Source organism: Nilaparvata lugens, unplaced genomic scaffold (genome assembly GCF_014356525.2).
Source record: "Nilaparvata lugens isolate BPH unplaced genomic scaffold, ASM1435652v1 scaffold1682, whole genome shotgun sequence".
Lineage (NCBI taxonomy): Eukaryota > Metazoa > Arthropoda > Insecta > Hemiptera > Delphacidae > Nilaparvata > Nilaparvata lugens.
This window is the reverse complement of record NW_024090257.1, coordinates 21332-40592: the sequence shown is the minus strand read 5'-3', so window position 1 is coordinate 40592 and position 19261 is coordinate 21332. Positions and strand designations below refer to the sequence as shown.

General features: G+C 29.7%; 1 long non-coding RNA gene across 2 annotated transcripts; it reads left to right on the top strand.

Moving 5' to 3' along the window:
* The first annotated feature begins 3414 nt into the window (after window positions 1-3414).
* LOC120355451 lies at window positions 3415-17353 on the top strand. Of its 2 annotated transcripts, none has more exons than XR_005573523.1 (3): window positions 3415-6077; window positions 8543-8726; window positions 16752-17353. It is a non-coding gene; the product is annotated as an uncharacterized LOC120355451 (long non-coding RNA). The 2 variants fall into 2 exon arrangements; XR_005573522.1 differs by having other exon boundaries at window positions 8543-13095.
* Window positions 17354-19261: the final 1908 nt, after the last annotated feature.

The following is a 19261-nucleotide window of genomic DNA, read 5'->3' as shown; positions in this document are numbered from 1 at the left end:
CACTAAGGTTATAGTGAACACAATACTTTAAATGTACACTTTTCACTTCGGAATAAAGTTCATTTCGATGTTAAAAAGTCCAAACATGTACAAAACCGAAACATAACACAAAACCACTAAGCCAAATTTAGAAAATATTAAATTTTAATATTCTAGTTGAATTACCATTGAGCATTTCTGGGCAGATTTCCTCATATCAGCTCTGTTTACTTGAGTGACTGATGAGTCTGATAGGCCAAAATTATTTTTTTTTTCAAAAAATAAGTTAATCTTTTGATGATCAAGGCAGAGGATTCTTTTAAAAAATTAAATTGAGTAAGGTTCAGATGAATTCCTGTTACAGTCATTGTACCATACAAATCCACTGTTTTTACACAGATGAAACATGTATGTTGGTTGGAGCAGCTGGTTCATTCTTGACTTGTATGTTATTCTCTGAGAGGGATCTCTACAGTTTGGTCGTTGCTGTATTATCATGATGATTATGAAGATGTAGTATTGAATTCTCTACGGTTTTTGGGTGATTGGGTTTTTGGATGTTTTAGTCTACCAGTTGTGGTAGATATATCATTGTGATGAGAAACTGTTGAATGTTATGTAAGTATCGGTTCCACATATTTTGTGAGTCTGAAGCCTCAAGGCGGCCTTGAGGCGCCCGAGGCCGCCTTGAGGCAGAGGCCACATGTGTGGGCCAGTCAAGGTATTTGCATTTCAAAGTAAGTATTTGTCCAACCCCCACTGCAAGCTCAAAGACCCCCTGAATACCCCAAATTTAGTACATCCACTCTGAATCGTCTGAATACCCCGCTTTTATACCACCCCCTGAATACCTCAAATACAGTATACAAATCCCCCTCCAACCAAAGATTTTTTATTTACCACCAATAATTATTTTGACCCCTCCCCCAAATAATTTTAATCACACTGTTTGCTTATTCGCCCCCCCACCCCCCAGTAATCACCTGTTGTAAGTAGTTGGCTCAAGCTGTATGGTGTTGTTGGGAGGTTTTGTTGTAGTTTGCTGAGTGGTACAGAGGGTCTACTATGTGGTCGAGGTAAACTCTCTCAGCTGTTGACCAAAGTCGACGATGAACCCTTTTTGTTCCAACCAACATACAATGAATGATTGCAAAATTCAGATAAGTCTAGAACTTCCAACTCCCTACTTTTCCAAAAAAAACAAGCTGATTTATAGACAAGTACTAAGTTTTACCTTCCAGGTTGCTCAAAGAACGTAATTCAACTAGGTAGCTTTTCTCCGCAATGCTCTAATTACTGCTGTTCAATGAATAATGAGTTAACCACCAAACTGCAATATCAAATTAAATCAAATCTTCATTTTTCCCAAAAACATAATTACAATGTCAATGTTTGTAAGAAAGTAATATATAATATAAAATGAAATACCAACAGATAGGTTAAGATATTAATATAATACATACCAATATAATGTATATAACATAACAATATAACATAATTTCAATGACAATGGTAATAAAAAACTATAATACAATATAACATGAAGAATGAAATACCATCAAATTGGATTGAATATAAATATATTAAACAGCAAGTCTCTGCAAGGTTTGAAAAAACCTGAGTGCAGAGGCTTAGTGTTATTGAATTATTAATAAATAACAATATTATTCAAATAAATATTTAATATCATTGAAATAGCAATAGTATAAATCTAAACATAATTCATGCTCAAATCCCTTCCTGTTTCTCAACCTCTCTCTCTCTCTCTCTCTCTCAATGCTACAGTTTTCTATTCAGAACCATCTTTTGGTTGAAAAATATTTTTTGTTGATTAGTTCATCATCTAAGCATTGGGCTAGGACATCATTTTGGTGTAGGACTCTTAAAATATATAATAGCTTTATTGGAACTCTCGTTGGAATAAAGCAGAATGGAAAATTCATTTTTATGCGGAATGAGAGAGTGATTTTGGAATAATTGACTTGAAAGAATATCCTCTCCACAACTAAGCTCTGTCAATCAAGCATCATCAATCAATGAAAAAATATTAAACAATTGACCATTTTTTTCAATTTAGGCAATACTATTTCTGTATGATAATTATGAACAAAATTTTCAATCTTTATTAATCAGTTGTTAATTATTACCAGTATTTCTATTTTTCAATCATCATCATTATCATTTAAAATCAATTGAAACTATTCCTTATCAGTTTAATAGATTCTGTTCCACATTTCAAAATCAAAACCTTTTTCTCCTAGAAATATTTTTGTTTTTTTCCTTTGAAAATTATCAAATTTGTTTTTCCAAATTTAATTTTCCTAATTGTATTTTAAAAATTCACTTTCTCATAAAAAATCAAAATTTTCATATTTATGAATTGATTGAATCACTCAATCATAATAAAGACTGTGCCCAAATCTCTGAGTTGCTCCAGTAAAACTTACTCACTTGCTCCAGCTCACTTAGAACATCATCCTCCTTCAGAAAGCCTCTCCACTCGCCTCTTCGACAGCCTTTTCGACAGCCTCCTCGACAGCCTCTTCAACAGCCTCCTCAACAGCCTCTTCAACAGCCTCCTCAACAGCCTCTTCAACAGCCTCTAGGTCTCAATCCCCGGCCGGCTCTTCCTCATCGTCCTCCACATCCTTGAAAAATAACAAAAAAATGTAATTAAGAAAAATAGTTAATGTAGGCCTACATAAAAAATGGAATGTTAGGTTAGTTTAGGTTAGGATAGGTATAATAGTTAGTTTGGATATATATTAAAAAAAAGCCTATATAAAATCCAAAAAAAATTAAAAAATGATTGAAATAACAAAAAAATTATAGTTTAGGTAATCATTAATAATAGTAATAGTTAGTTAGGATAAATTTAAAAAAATCCTTTATAAACCCAAAAAAATAAAAAACTTGAAATTTAAAAAAATCATAGTTTGGGTTATTATCATTAGTTAGGATATATTCAAAAAAATGCCTTTATAAAACAAAAAAATTTAAAACTTGAAAATTAAAAAAAAAATGATAGGCTAGGTTATTATCATTATCAATAATAATAGTTAAGATATATTAAAAAATGCCTAAATTAAAAATAAAAAAATATATAAATGTAAAACCAAAAAAATCTTAGGTTAAGTTATTATAGGCATTGCATTTATATAATAATTTATTATCTTGTTTTAGGAATATATCCTAAGAAAATATATTATGTAGGCCTACATTAAATACATAAGAAATAAAAAAGTAATTTTTCTTCATTGTTAGACTTGCTCAAAAAAATCTAAAATCTTAATTTTGTTATTTTGAACTCACTGTTGAAAAAAATATAGTGACATATCATGAGTCATACATCTTTAGATAAGTTCATATCTTAATTTATCATAATGAACTCACTGGCAAAAAAAAACAGTGCTAAATTATAATTCACTTTTCACAATTGTTAGTATTTCATTTTAAATGCTCACAAAATCTCAATTCATTATCTTGAACTCACTGTAACAAAAAATAAAAAATACAGTGATATATTGTGAGTCATAACTCTTTAAATTAGTTCATGTTGGACTTGCATCCTAAATGCCCACTAAATCTCAATTTATTATCTTGAACTCACTGTAACAAAAAATAGAAAAATACAGTGAAATATCATGAGTCATAACTCTTTAAATTAGTTCAAGCTGGACTTGCATCCTAAATGCCCACTAAATCTCAATTTATTATCATGAACTCACTGGCTAAAAAAAATACCAGTGATAAATTATAATTCACTTGTTAAGTAAATTACAAGTTAAAATTGTCCCAATTGTTAGTATTCCATCTTAGATGCAATAAGCTCATCATAGAGGTGATGATAATAATAGTAATATTTTCAATTATAATAGAATAATAATAATAATAAATGGCGCCAAGTGAAGAAATATGCAATAGCTGTAACAAAATAATATATGGTCGACAAGAGTCTGTTCAATGTGAAAAGTGTCCATTGAGACAACATGTTGCATGTTTACTGAAGAAGAACCTAATTTTTACAAAGACTCAGGCTCCAAATGTCATGTCTCCAAATGTATGAACAAGTCGCTCCCAATAAACAATACTCCAATGCTGATGACTCATAATACTGAACTAACCTTGCTCTCTGCACCAAAAGAGTTCTTGAAATATGTCAGGCAGAACAGAAATGAGTCAAATAGCTGTCCCACCTCCATATCAATGGATGGGGCCATCATTTCAAACCCTTATGAGATCTGTAAAATTTGCCTAAGCATACTCATTCAGTCACTTGGCGCCATGTGGTGGAACGGGTTGGCTGTAAGGGGTGATGGGAGGCCAACAAATAAAAAAATAATAATAAGAATAAAATGAATGCTCACAAAATCTTAATTTATTATCTTGAACTCACTGTAACAAAAAATAGAAAAATACAGTGAAATATCATGAGTCATAACTCTTTAAATTAGTTCAAGCTGGACTTGCATCCTAAATGCCCACTAAATCTCAATTTATTATCATGAACTCACTGGATAAAAAAGCAGTGATACATTATAAGTCATTTTTGCTCCATGAGTAACAGTTCATTTTAATTTTCTACTTGTTATGTGGAATTTTACACTGCCATTATTGTGGAGGAGTGGATTGGATGTAATATCAATATCATGTATATATATCAATAAATAAGTAAATATCAGTTTTGGATGTAAGAATAATATCTGAAGGCCAAGAGGCCAAGTTTTTTTGTAATTCTATGTTTGTATGATTTTAACCCATTAAGTAGATGTACATTTAAATGTGAAAAAATTGAAATAACTACTTGTTATAAAGAATTATACATAATATGTATGTATAATAAATATATATTATGATGGCTACTTTTTCATTATTGTGGAGGAGTGGTTTGGCTGTAAGGGGAGATGTGGAGGCCAAATATTTTTGTAATTATATGTTTGTATGATTTTAGCCCATCAAGTAGATGATTTAAATGTGAAAAAATGAAATAACTACTCGTTTTAAAGAATTATACATATATATAGTTGTAGTTACTTAGATTGAAAATGTAATTGTTTTTTAATTTCAGTCTTAGGGGATATTATGTAGGGAAGAATCGGCAAACAGCCTTTTTGGCCTTGCCACATTGTACAGACAATGATGGGAGATTCTACAAAAGAAAAAGTAAGTCATCAACATTATCTACTTGTACAATACTCCGGATAGTCCGCTATTGCATTTCTTGTTTTGTTTGTTCATTTATTTTTATTCATATACAAATGCAACGATATATTACATATTATACAAATTATTCATATTTATATGCATAACAATAATTATTATTATTGGCCTTATGAATTTTGATCTATTCATTTATATCTATCTCTTTAATAATTTAAAATTACAACATTATTAATGGACCAACATGCTTTCTTGAGGTTCAAACTGTTCCAATTTCAATTCATACAACATTCCAGCTCTATAAAATTCTAGCCAAACAGAATATTGTATGATAGGTAGTGAGTCTTATCATAGAGAAATATAGCATAAGAAGAAGATAGCCCATGGTATAGGTCGTTTATGTTCTGTTTATATACTGTTGACTACTGTCTATTATTACTTTTCTTGCTGGGTGAGAGTATAAGAATGGCACAGTATGAGAGACTAGCACATTATAAAGCGTCACATAGTTTCTAGAAAATGTACTACTAAGTTTGAGTTAACATAAATGCCCTATACCTTGAGATATATTCTTATTTGATATTTTGTCTATGGTCTTCTGTATGACCATGACCATTAAATAATTTCAAAAAAGTGTTTAAAAAAATAGTTGGAAATCCGCCATTAGATTCAATTCATTTCTTATGTAGATTGTAACTAGAGTAGATTATTACAGTATTCATATTCACTAGTTTTTTACAATAAGCAGAATAAGTTTAATTTTTTCTTCATGTTTGTTTTCAGTGTGCTCCAACAATGTTTTCCGAATAACATTCTATGTGCAGTGGTTGGGGGATGGAAGGCACTCGTGGGTGGGCCTCTCTTATTTGGTGCCCTTTGAGAGGGCACCAAACCCCCAGCACACTCCGTATGACATGTTGAAAAATTACATCCAAACTGTAAGTGTAACAACATATTTCTAAGTAAATATTGCAGTAATTACAATATGACAGTATTTGGTTATAACAATATCACAAAATATTGATTAATTATATTATTCGATAAAATTGAATATTGAATTATTAATAATATGAGTACGCAATTTCATTAAGTCGCAAAAATCCTAATAAACCTGTCTATGAATAATGGGATGTTTATACAGTGTGTGGTGCAGAGGAAACGTATGTTTTTCAAACCGCTAGTACTGGCTGATGGAGGGGGGTTATTGCTCTGGAACGAATTTTGGCAGACGGCCCATACTATGCCATTTCAGTTGCTATGAGCATTGGAACGTACAACATTGTGTGTTCGCTGTGAAGCAGTTTTTTTTTTAGAAACAATGAATCTGTAGTCACAGTGCAATGCTTTTTTGTCAATATTTTAGAGTTGGGCCTCAAGGTGCAATGCCTGATCAAAATACTGTACTCTGATGGGTTGCAGCGTTCAGGAGTACTAGTTCTCTGATGAGAAAGAAACCACCTGGTCTTCCCTGTTGAGATCATACTCCTGAAAATGTAGACGGAGTCAGTGTCGTCAAGTCCTGATACCATATCCTCGTCTCAATCATCTAGGACTAGTAACAACTGCCGTTCTGACTCTACATTTTCCAGGGAATGGGGAAGACCAGGTGGTTTCTTTTTCATCAGAGAACTAGTACTCCTAAACGCTGCAACCCATCAGAGTACAATATTTTGATCAGGCATTGCACCTCAATGCCCAACTCTAAAATATTGTACTGTGACTACAGATACATTGTTTCTAAAAAAACCTTGTTAACAGCGAACACATGATGTTGTACATTCCAATGCCCATAGCAACTGAAACGGTATAGTATGGGCCGTCTGCCAACATTCGTTCCAGGGCAATACCCCCTCCCATTGACGAGTACTGGCTGTTCGAAAAACATGCATTTCCTCTGCACCGCTCTGTATTACTTGTGTCTACCAAAAGATAGCATCACTATTCATATGAAAAAGAAAAACATTTAAAATAATTTATTGTGTGCAGGTTACAACAGGTCTACAGTATTGTTTTATTTTCATTATTATCATTTTTGTTGAGTATGTTAATGTGAGCATGTGGTTTTGCCAAGAGCAAGGAGTGTTCCTTTTCGAACTGTCTTTCACAGGAAACCTATTCAAATGCCTCTACATTTTTTCAAATGGGGTTATCTTGGATGTTTTAAAAGTAGGCTTTATACTCTGAATAAACTGAAAATTAACCCCACTGGAACAAAATTTGGGGGGCATTGAATACTGGTAAAATACTGTTCAAGAAGGAACACTCCTTGCTATTGGAAAAAGGGTATGCTTTTACATTATCGTACACAAAACAATACTGTATACATGTTATAATCTGTACACATTCATGTTTTTCATTCATTAACAGTGATGCTATCTTCCAGTAGCCACACAATGAATATAAAACCCCACTTTTTACAAATATGTTTATTTGAATGTGTGTGACTTGAGGAATGTTCTGTAAAATATAAAATATTGAATCATTATATGAATAATAATTATTATATACAATTGAAATGTAATTGAATGTGTCGATTCGAATGGAACTATAGTGAGATTCATGTTATAAAGACAGTGGAAATGATAGGAAGTCATTGTTGCCACTTTTTCTTTCCACCACTACAGTGGATAGCTCTGATTCAAGTATTCCCTGTAAATCTGATATGATATTGATTAATGATTCTTTCTAATAATTATAAAACATATCTTAAATATATTCCATACATCATGGAGATATATGTTTCCATAATTTGATGATAAATTCTCATTATTGGAATGAAATATTTTGGTAGTTTATATTTGTGCATAGTCTAGTAACAATTCGGCAAATGTGTGGAGTTGGAAATAGATAGAGCTATCTTTATAAGATATTTATAAGATAGTGACTCTATAACCCGAATCTCACAGTGGATAACCCAGCAGCAAGAAGTGCCACTTGGTTTTTTTTATATGCTGCTGCCCTAATCCATAATCTTTAGCAATTGACTCCATACAGCAACATTGATTTCTCTGAAAATGCTACGAGAAAGAGCCATCGTATATTTTCGCATGTTTTACATTCTTGACTGAATCAAATATGAAAAATTACAAATATATGCTTTCAATAAATACTTCTATATCAAACATTGTGCACACTGTTGCAAACCTCATTATGGTGACGGCAGAGGGAAAATGCTCAAGCTTTGATTGAATATGGTTGGAATCGCCGGCGTCACCTAATGCGATCTGCTAGGGTTTAACAATTTATAGTCTACAATACAGTCGATTCAGCGAATCATGCTTCATGAGAATGGAGCAATTCTCATCTTGAATGAATGAATAAAACAAATTTTATAAAGACAATACAATGTATGATAATGATTGTTAAAATGAATAATTATTCAAGGTTTGTTTTTTGTTTTCAGCACCGAAAAAACAAGGAAAATTTAAAGGCCTGCAAAATCCCAAGGAGGCTGGCGGCGGAAATAGATGCTACAGTGGAGGAGGCTCTGGAGAGGCAGGATATATTTGAGTGAAGGACATTAGAAACAATGTAAGGAAAGTGATTTGTAAGGAGTACTCTGGAGAGGAGGGTACAGTGTCTGTAGGGTGAGTGACAAAGATCAATTCATTTCATTTTCATTGCTTATTAAGAATAAAAATTCAATCCATATCCAAAATTAATTCACTTCGCTTACTAAACAGTCACTATATATATAGCCTATTATCACAAATTTATCTACTATTCATTCATTAATTTCTAAGATGATGATAATGATGATGATTTTAGGCCTACAATAATAAATTATTATCAATCGAGTACCATTATCAAATTTCAACTGAATATCATAATATGTAGCTATTAATTCCAATAATAAAATTGTTATGCTAGTTCACCAATTTCAAATCTATTATTGTAAAAAAAGTTATATTACAAGATTTGTGATTACATTTTCTTAATTTCCAAATTAAATTTAGAATTGATTGATTGATCATGCTTGATGGACAGACAGGGAGACTGCAAACCTCACTCGATCATTGTTTAAATAATTAATTTCCAGCTGATAATTTTTATAAATTCATGAATACATTATTATTTTCTATTTGTTCATAAAATAGAATTACTTTTTAGCGATTTCCAACTCTATTTACAAAAATAGAACATATCACTGAAAGGCCTAACATGTCCTCGCCCAATTTAAATTGATGGTGTAATAACTGTAATAAATAAATAAATAAATAGAAAGGAATAACTATTAGACCCCAAAATGTTCAATACATAGGCATTTTTGTTGCACAAAAGCCTTTCAAAATTTAATCATGATTAAATTCCGCGAGAACCAATCATAGAAGATTTTTCTGAGAATAAGGCTTCTTTGATTAGTTCTCATGGAATTTAATCGGGATTAAAAGCTATCAGACTTTGTGCAACCGGGCGATAATCCTCTAAAAAACAAACCCTCAAATAAGCAAATTAAATTTCCAATAATATAATACTTATCTATCTTCAACATACATAGTCCCCTATGCTTCATAAAGTAGATAATTGATTATAATTAAGAATAATAAGTATTTCAATATCATTTCCTACCTCTAATTCAAATTTTTACAAAATACTGAAAATGCATACTAACAGCATAATAAACACATCTGTTTGTTGTTTGACAATAAATAATACTTGACTGAATAAATAAATACATTCAATGAAAATCTAAATTAAAATTAAACTGAACAAAAATTAATATCTGCCTAAAAGTTGAAGTAGAATATCGCTTACAATAATAAAAATTAATCATCTTCATGTATATTTCTGTAAATTAGTCCAGATATTTAGCATTGGCCAATCCCATAAATCAATAGAATAATAATAGCACTCTACCTTCAGATAATTGCAGTTTCAAGTCTGCAAACTCCAAGACAAATAATTACAATGTTTCAAGTAGAAAATTGAGGCTCTGGTTCAATCTTGACTTCCACCTTGACCACTGACTGACTCTGACCTTGGCCACGACTCGACCTTGACTTGACCTTAATACCCCCTCAATATCATTTTACCATATTATCCTAAAACTGTTTAAATTATTCGACTATTTGGGGAAATTTTGTTTTTTCACAGTAAATAAGTTTCATAGCTTCATATTTGTCAAGATTGTTCAAGAGCCCACAATTTCTATTTACTATCTAGTTCAACTGAAATTTGTCATTTTGAATAGTTTAATTAATACCAAGTCCTCCAAAAAGAAAAACAGATCTGTAGGGTTCAATTATTAGGAATATTTTCAGTCTTTTACAGTAAACAGTAATCATATAACCAACCATGCATGATTCAGGAACCAAAACTTCTTTCATCCAAGAATAGTTGAATTACTATTGAGCATTTCCTGGACAGGTTTCCTTATTTCAGCCTAGTTGACTGATAAGTCTGATAGGCCAAAATATATTTTTCAAAAAATCAGTTGATCTTTTGATGGCCAAAGCATAGGATATTCCATAAATTTGAGGGAGGTTCAGATGAATTTCTGGTACAGTCATTGTACCAGACAAATACATTGCTTTTAAACAGATGGAACTGGATTTTTTATGGTAGAGTAACTTTTGTATGTTGGTTGGAACAAATCGGTTCATTCTTGACTTGCTTTTGTTGTTCTCTGAGAGGAATTTCTACAGTTTGGACGTTCAGATGTTGCTGCATTATCATGAATATGGAGGATTGAATGCTCCAAGGTTTTTGGATGATAGGGTTTGGGGAATTTTTTTTGTCGACCAGTTGTGGTAGAGGTATCATTGTGATGAGAAACTGTTGAATGTGATGTAAGTATCGGTTCCACACACTTTGTGAGTCTGAGGCCTGAAGGCGGCCTTGAGGCGCCCGAGGCCGCCTTGAGGCAGAGGCCACCTGTGTGGGCCAGTCAAGGTATTTGCATTTCAAAGTAAGTATTGTCCAATCCCCACAGCAAGCTCAAAGACCCCCTGAATACCCCAAATTTAGTACATCCACTCTGAATACCCCGCTTTTATACCACCCCCTGAATACCTCAAATACAGTATACAAATCCCCCCCAACCAAAGATTTTTTTATTTACCACCAATAATTGTTTTGACCCCTCCCCCAAATAATTTTAATCACACTGTTTGCTTATTCGCCCCCCCCCCCAGTGATCACCTGTTGTAAGTTGTTGGCTCAAGCTGTGTGGTGTTGTTGGGAGGTTTTGTTGTGGTTTGCTGAGTGGTACAGAGGGTTTACTATGTGGTCGAGGTAAACTCTCTCAGCTGTTGACCAAAGTCGACAATGAACCCTTTTTGTTCCAACCAACATACAATGAATGATTACGAAATTCAGATAAGTCTAGAACTTCCAACTCCCTACTTTTCCAAAAAACAAGCTGATTTGTAGACAAGTACTAGTTTTACCTTCCAGGTTGCTCAAAGAACGTAATTCAACTAGGTAGCTTTTCTCCGCAATGCTCTAATTACTGCTGTTCAATGAATAATGAGTTAACCACCAAACTGCAATATCAAATTAAATCAAATCTTCATTTTTCCCAAAAACATAATTACAATGTCAATGTTTGTAAGAAAGTAATATATAATATAAAATGAAATACCAACAGATAGGTTAAGATATTAATATAATACATACCAATATAATGTATATAACATAACAATATAACATAATTACAAGTGACAATGGTTAAAAAGGAGTAAAATTCAATATAAAATGAAAAATGAAATACCATGCAATAGGTAAAAATGTGAATGCATAACAATATAACATAATAATATAAACATAATTTCAATGACAATGGTAATAAAAAACTATAATACAATATAACATGAAGAATGAAATACCATCAAATTGGATGAAATATAAATATATTAAACAGCAAGTCTCTGCAAGGTTTGAAAAAAACCTGAGTGCAGAGGCTAAGTGTTATTGAATTATTAATAAATAACAATATTATTCAAATAAATATTTAATATTATTGAAATAGCAATAGTATAAATCTAAACATAATTCATGCTCAAATCCCTTCCTGTTTCTCAATCTCTCTCTCTCTCTCTCAATGCTACAGTTTTCTATTCAGAACCATCTTTTGGTTGAAAAATATTTTTTGTTGATTAGTTCATCATCTAAGCATTGGGCTAGGACATCATTTTGGTGTAGGACTCTTAAAATATATAATAGCTTTAATGGAACTCTCGTTGGAATAAAGCAGAATGTAAAATTCATTTTTATGCCGAATGAGAGAGTGATTTTGAAATAATTAACTTGAAAGGATATCCTCTCCACAACTAAGCTCTGTCAATCAAGCATCATCAATCAATGAAAAAGTATTAAACAATTGACCATTTTTTTCAATTTAGGCAATACTATTTCTGTATGATAATTATGAACAAAATTTTCAATCATTATTAATCAGTTGTTAATATTATTACCAGTATTTCTATTTTTCAATCATCATCATTATCATTTCAAATCAATTGAAACTATTCCTTATTTGACAGTTTAATAGATTCCGTTCCACATTTCAAAATCAAAACCTTTTTCTCCTAGAAATATTTTTGTTTTTTCCTTTGAAAATTTTCAAATTTGTTTTTCCAAATTTAATTTTCCTAATTGTATTTTAAAAATTCACTTTCTCATAAAAAATCAAAATTTTCATATATATGAATTGATTGAATCACTCAATCATAATAAAGACTGTGCCCAAATCTCTGAGTACTCCATCTCACTAAATTGCTCCAGTAAAACTTACTCACTTGCTCCAGCTCATTTAGAACCTCAGCCTCCTTCAGAAAGCCTCTCCACTCGCCTCTTCGACAGCCTTTTCGACAGCCTCCTCGACAGCCTCTTCGACAGCCTTTTCGACAGCCTCCTCGACAGCCTCTACAACAGCCTCTTCTACAGCCTCTAGGTCTCAATCCCCGGCCGGCTCTTCCTCATCGTCCTCCACATCCTTGAAAAATAACAAAAAATGTAATTAAGAAAAATAGTTAATGTAGGCCTACATAAAAAATGGAATGTTAGGCTAGTTTAGGTTAGGATAGGTATAATAGTTAGTTAGGATAAATTTAAAAAAATCCTTTATAAACCCAAAAAAATAAAAAACTTGAAATTTAAAAAAATCCTTTATAAACCCAAAAAAATAAAAAATGATTGAAATAACAAAAAAATTATAGTTTAGGTAATCATTAATAATAGTAATAGTTAGTTAGGATAAATTTAAAAAAATCCTTTATAAACCCAAAAAAATAAAAAACTTGAAATTTAAAAAAATCATAGTTTGGGTTATTATCATTAGTTAGGATATATTCAAAAAAAAATGCCTTTATAAAACAAAAAAATTTAAAACTTGAAAATTAAAAAAAAAATGATAGGCTAGGTTATTATCATTATCAATAATAATAGTTAAGATATATTAAAAAATGCCTAAATTGAAAATAAAAAAATATATAAATGTAAAACCAAAAAAATCTTAGGTTAAGTTATTATAGGCATTGCATTTATATAATAATTTATTATCTTGTTTTAGGAATATATCCTAAGAAAATATATTATGTAGGCCTACATTAAATACATAAGAAATAAAAAAGTAATTTTTCTTCATTGTTAGACTTGCTCAAAAAAATCTAAAATCTTAATTTTGTTATTTTGAACTCACTGTTGAAAAAAATATACAGTGACATATCATGAGTCATACATCTTTAGATAAGTTCATATCTTAATTTATCATAATGAACTCACTGGCAAAAAAAACAGTGCTAAATTATAATTCACTTTTCCCAATTGTTAGTATTTCATTTTAAATGCTCACAAAATCTCAATTCATTATCTTGAACTCACTGTAACAAAAAATAAAAAATACAGTGATATATTGTGAGTCATAACTCTTTAAATTAGTTCATGTTGGACTTGCATCCTAAATGCCCACTAAATCTCAATTTATTATCATGAACTCACTGGCTAAAAAAAATACCAGTGATAAATTATAATTCACTTGTTAAGTAAATTACAAGTTAAAATTGTCCCAATTGTTAGTATTCCATCTTAGATGCAATAAGCTCATCATAGAGGTGATGATAATAATAGTAATATTTTCAATTATAATAGAATAATAATAATAATAAATGGCGCCAAGTGAAGAAATATGCAATAGCTGTAACAAAATAATATATGGTCGACAAGAGTCTGTTCAATGTGAAAAGTGTCCATTGAGACAACATGTTGCATGTTTACTGAAGAAGAACCTAATTTTTACAAAGACTCAGGCTCCAAATGTCATGTCTCCAAATGTATGAACAAGTCGCTCCCAATAAACAATACTCCAATGCTGATGACTCATAATACTGAACTAACCTTGCTCTCTGCACCAAAAGAGTTCTTGAAATATGTCAGGCAGAACAGAAATGAGTCAAATAGCTGTCCCACCTCCATATCAATGGATGGGGCCATCATTTCAAACCCTTATGAGATCTGTAAAATTTGCCTAAGCATACTCATTCAGTCACTTGGCGCCATGTGGTGGAACGGGTTGGCTGTAAGGGGTGATGGGAGGCCAACAAATAAAAAAATAATAATAAGAATAAAATGAATGCTCACAAAATCTTAATTTATTATCTTGAACTCACTGTAACAAAAAATAGAAAAATACAGTGAAATATCATGAGTCATAACTCTTTAAATTAGTTCAAGCTGGACTTGCATCCTAAATGCCCACTAAATCTCTATTATCATGATCTCACTGGCTAAAAAAAGCAGTGATACATTATAAGTCATTTTTGCTCCATGAGTAACAGGTCATTTTAATTTTCTACTTGTTATGAGGAATTGTACACTGCCATTATTGTGGAGGAGTGGATTGGATGTGATATCATATATATATATATATATATATATATATATATATATATATATATATATATATATATATATATATATATATATATATATATATATATATATATATATATATATATATATATATATATATATATATATATATATATATATATATATATATATATATATATATATATATATATATATATATATATATATATATATATATATATATATATATATATATATATATATATATATATATATATATATATATATATATATATATATATATATATATATATATATATATATATATATATATATATATATATATATATATATATATATATATATATATATATATATATATATATATATATATATATATATATATATATATATATATATATATATATATATATATATATATATATATATATATATATATATATATATATATATATATATATATATATATATATATATATATATATATATATATATATATATATATATATATATATATATATATATATATATATATATATATATATATATATATATATATATATATATATATATATATATATATATATATATATATATATATATATATATATATATATATATATATATATATATATATATATATATATATATATATATATATATATATATATATATATATATATATATATATATATATATATATATATATATATATATATATATATATATATATATATATATATATATATATATATATATATATATATATATATATATATATATATATATATATATATATATATATATATATATATATATATATATATATATATATATATATATATATATATATATATATATATATATATATATATATATATATATATATATATATATATATATATATATATATATATATATATATATATATATATATATATATATATATATATATATATATATATATATATATATATATATATATATATATATATATATATATATATATATATATATATATATATATATATATATATATATATATATATATATATATATATATATATATATATATATATATATATATATATATATATATATATATATATATATATATATATATATATATATATATATATATATATATATATATATGTATATATATATATATATATATATATATATATATATATATATATATATCAATAAATAAGTAAATATCAGTTTTGGATGTAAGAATATCTGAAGGCCAACTATTTTTGTAATTCTATGTTTGTATGATTTTAGCCCATTAAGTAGATGTACATTTAAATGTGAAAAAATTGAAATAACTACTTGTTATAAAGAATTTTACATAATATGTATGTATAATAAATATTACTTTGTCATTATTATGGAGGAATGGTTTGGCTATAAGGGGAGATGTGGAGGCCAAATATTTTTGTAATCATGTGCTTGTATGATTCTAGCCCATCAAGTAGATGTACATTTAAATGTGAAAAAATTGAAATAACTACTTGTTATAAAGAATTATACATAATATGTATGTATAATAAATATATATTATAATGGCTACTTTGTCATTATTGTGGAGGAATGGTTTGGCTGTAAGGGGAGATGTGGAGGCCAAATATTTTTGTAATTATATGTTTGTATGATTTTAGCCCATCAAGTAGATGATTTAAATGTGAAAAAAATGAAATAACTACTCGTTTTAAAGAATTATACATATATATAGTTGTTGTTACTTAGTTTGAAAATGTCATTGTTTTTAATTTCAGTCTTAGGGGATATTATGTAGGGAAGAATCGGCAAACAGCCTTTTTGGCCTTGCCACATTGTAACAGACAATGATGGGAGATTCTACAAAAGAAAAAGTAAGTCATCAACATTATCTACTTGTACAATACTCCGGATAGTCCGCTATTGCATTTCTTGTTTTGTTTGTTCATTTATTTTTATTCATATACAAATGCAATGATATATTACATATTATACAAATTATTAATATTTATATGCATAACAATAATTATTATTATTGGCCTTATGAATTTCGATCTATTCATTTATATCTATCTCTTTCATAATTTAAAATTACAACATTTGTAATGGACCAACATGTATTTGATTATTACAATTGATTATTACTAGAGTAGATTATTACAGTATTCATATTCACTAGTTTTTTACAATAAGCAGAATAAGTTTAATTTTTTCTTCATGTTTGTTTTCAGTGTGCTCCAACGATGTTTATAGAATTTCGTTCTATGTGCAGTGGATGGGGGATGGGAGGCATTCCTGGGTGGACCTCTCTTATTTGGTGCCCTTTGAGAGGGCACCAAACCCCCAGCACACTCCGTATGACATGTTGAAAACTTACATCCAAACTGTAAGTGTAACAACATATTTCTAAGTAAATATTGCAGTAATTACAATATTACAGTATTTGGTTATTACAATATCACAAAATATTGATTATTAATATTATTAGATACAATTGAATATTGAATTATTAATAATATGAGTACGTTCATTAAGTCGCGAAAATCCAAATAAACTTGTCTATGAATAATGGGATGCTTATACAGGGTGGTGCAGAGAAAACACAACCATGTTTCTCAAACTGCTAGTACTAGGTGATGGGGGGGGGGTTATTATCCTCAAACGAATGTTGGCAGATGGCCCATATTATGCCATTTCAGTTGCTATGAGCATTGGGACGTACAACATCGTGTGTTCGCTGTGAAGCAGTTTTTCTAAAACCAATGAATCTGTAGTCACAGTGCAATGCTTTTGCGTCAATATTTTAGAGTTGGGCCTCAAGGTGCAATGCCTGATCAAAATACTGTACTCCGATGGGTTGCAGCGTTCAGGAGTACTAGTTCTCTGATGAAAAAGAAACCACCTGATCTTCCCTGTTCAGTTCATACTCCTGAAAATGTAGACGGAGTCAGTGTCGTCAAGTCCTGATACCATATCCTCGTCTCAATCATCTAGGACTAGTAACAACTGCCGTTCTGACTCTACATTTTCCAGGGAATGGGGAAGACCAGGTGGTTTCTTTTTCATCAGAGAACTAGTACTCCTAAACGCTGCAACCCATCAGAGTACAATATTTTGATCAGGCATTGCACCTCAATGCCCAACTCTAAAATATTGACGGAAAAATATTGTACTGTGACTACAGATACATTGTTTCTAAAAAAACCTTGTTAACAGCGAACACATGATGTTGTACATTCCAATGCCCATAGCAACTGAACGGTATAGTATGGGCCGTCTGCCAACATTCGTTCCAGGGCAATACCCCCTCCCATTGACGAGTACTGGCTGTTCGAAAAACATGCATTTCCTCTGCACCGCTCTGTATTACTTGTGTCTACCAAAAGATAGCATCACTATTCATATGAAAAAAAAAATTTAAAATAATTTATTGTGTGCAGGTTACAACAGGTCTACAGTATTGTTTTATTTTCATTATTATCATTTTTGTTGAGTATGTTAATGTGAGCATGTGGTTTTGCCAAGAGCAAGGAGTGTTCCTTTTCGAACTGTCTTTCACAGGAAACCTATTCAATGCCTCTACATTTTTTCAAATGGGTTATCTTGGATGTTTTAAAAGTAGGCTTTATACTCTGAATAAACTGAAAATTAACCCCACTGGAACAAAATTTGGGGGGCATTGAATACTGGTAAAATACTGTTCAAGAAGGAACACTCCTTGCTATTGGAAAAAGGGTATGCTTTTACATTATCGTACACAAAACAATACTGTATACATGTTATAATCTGTACACATTCATGTTTTTCATTCATTAACAGTGATGCTATCTTCCAGTAGCCACACAATGAATATAAAACCCCACTTTTTACAGATATGTTTATTTAAATGTGTGTGACTTGAGGAATGTTCTGTATAATATAAAATATTGAATCATTATATGAATAATAATTATTATATACAATTGAAATGTATCGATTGAATGTGTCGATTCGAATGGAACTATAGTGAGATTCATGTTATAAAGACAGTGGAAATGATAGGAAGTCATTGTTGCCACTTTTTCTTTCCACCACTACAGTGGATAGCTCTGATTCAAGTATTCCCTGTAAATCTGATATGATATTGATTAATGATTCTTTCTAATAATTATAAAACATATCTTAAATATATTCCATACATCATGGAGATATATTTTTCCATAATTTGATGATAAATTCTCATTATTGGAATGAAATATTTTGGTAGTCCATATTTTTGCATAGTCTGGTAACAATTCGGCAAATGTGT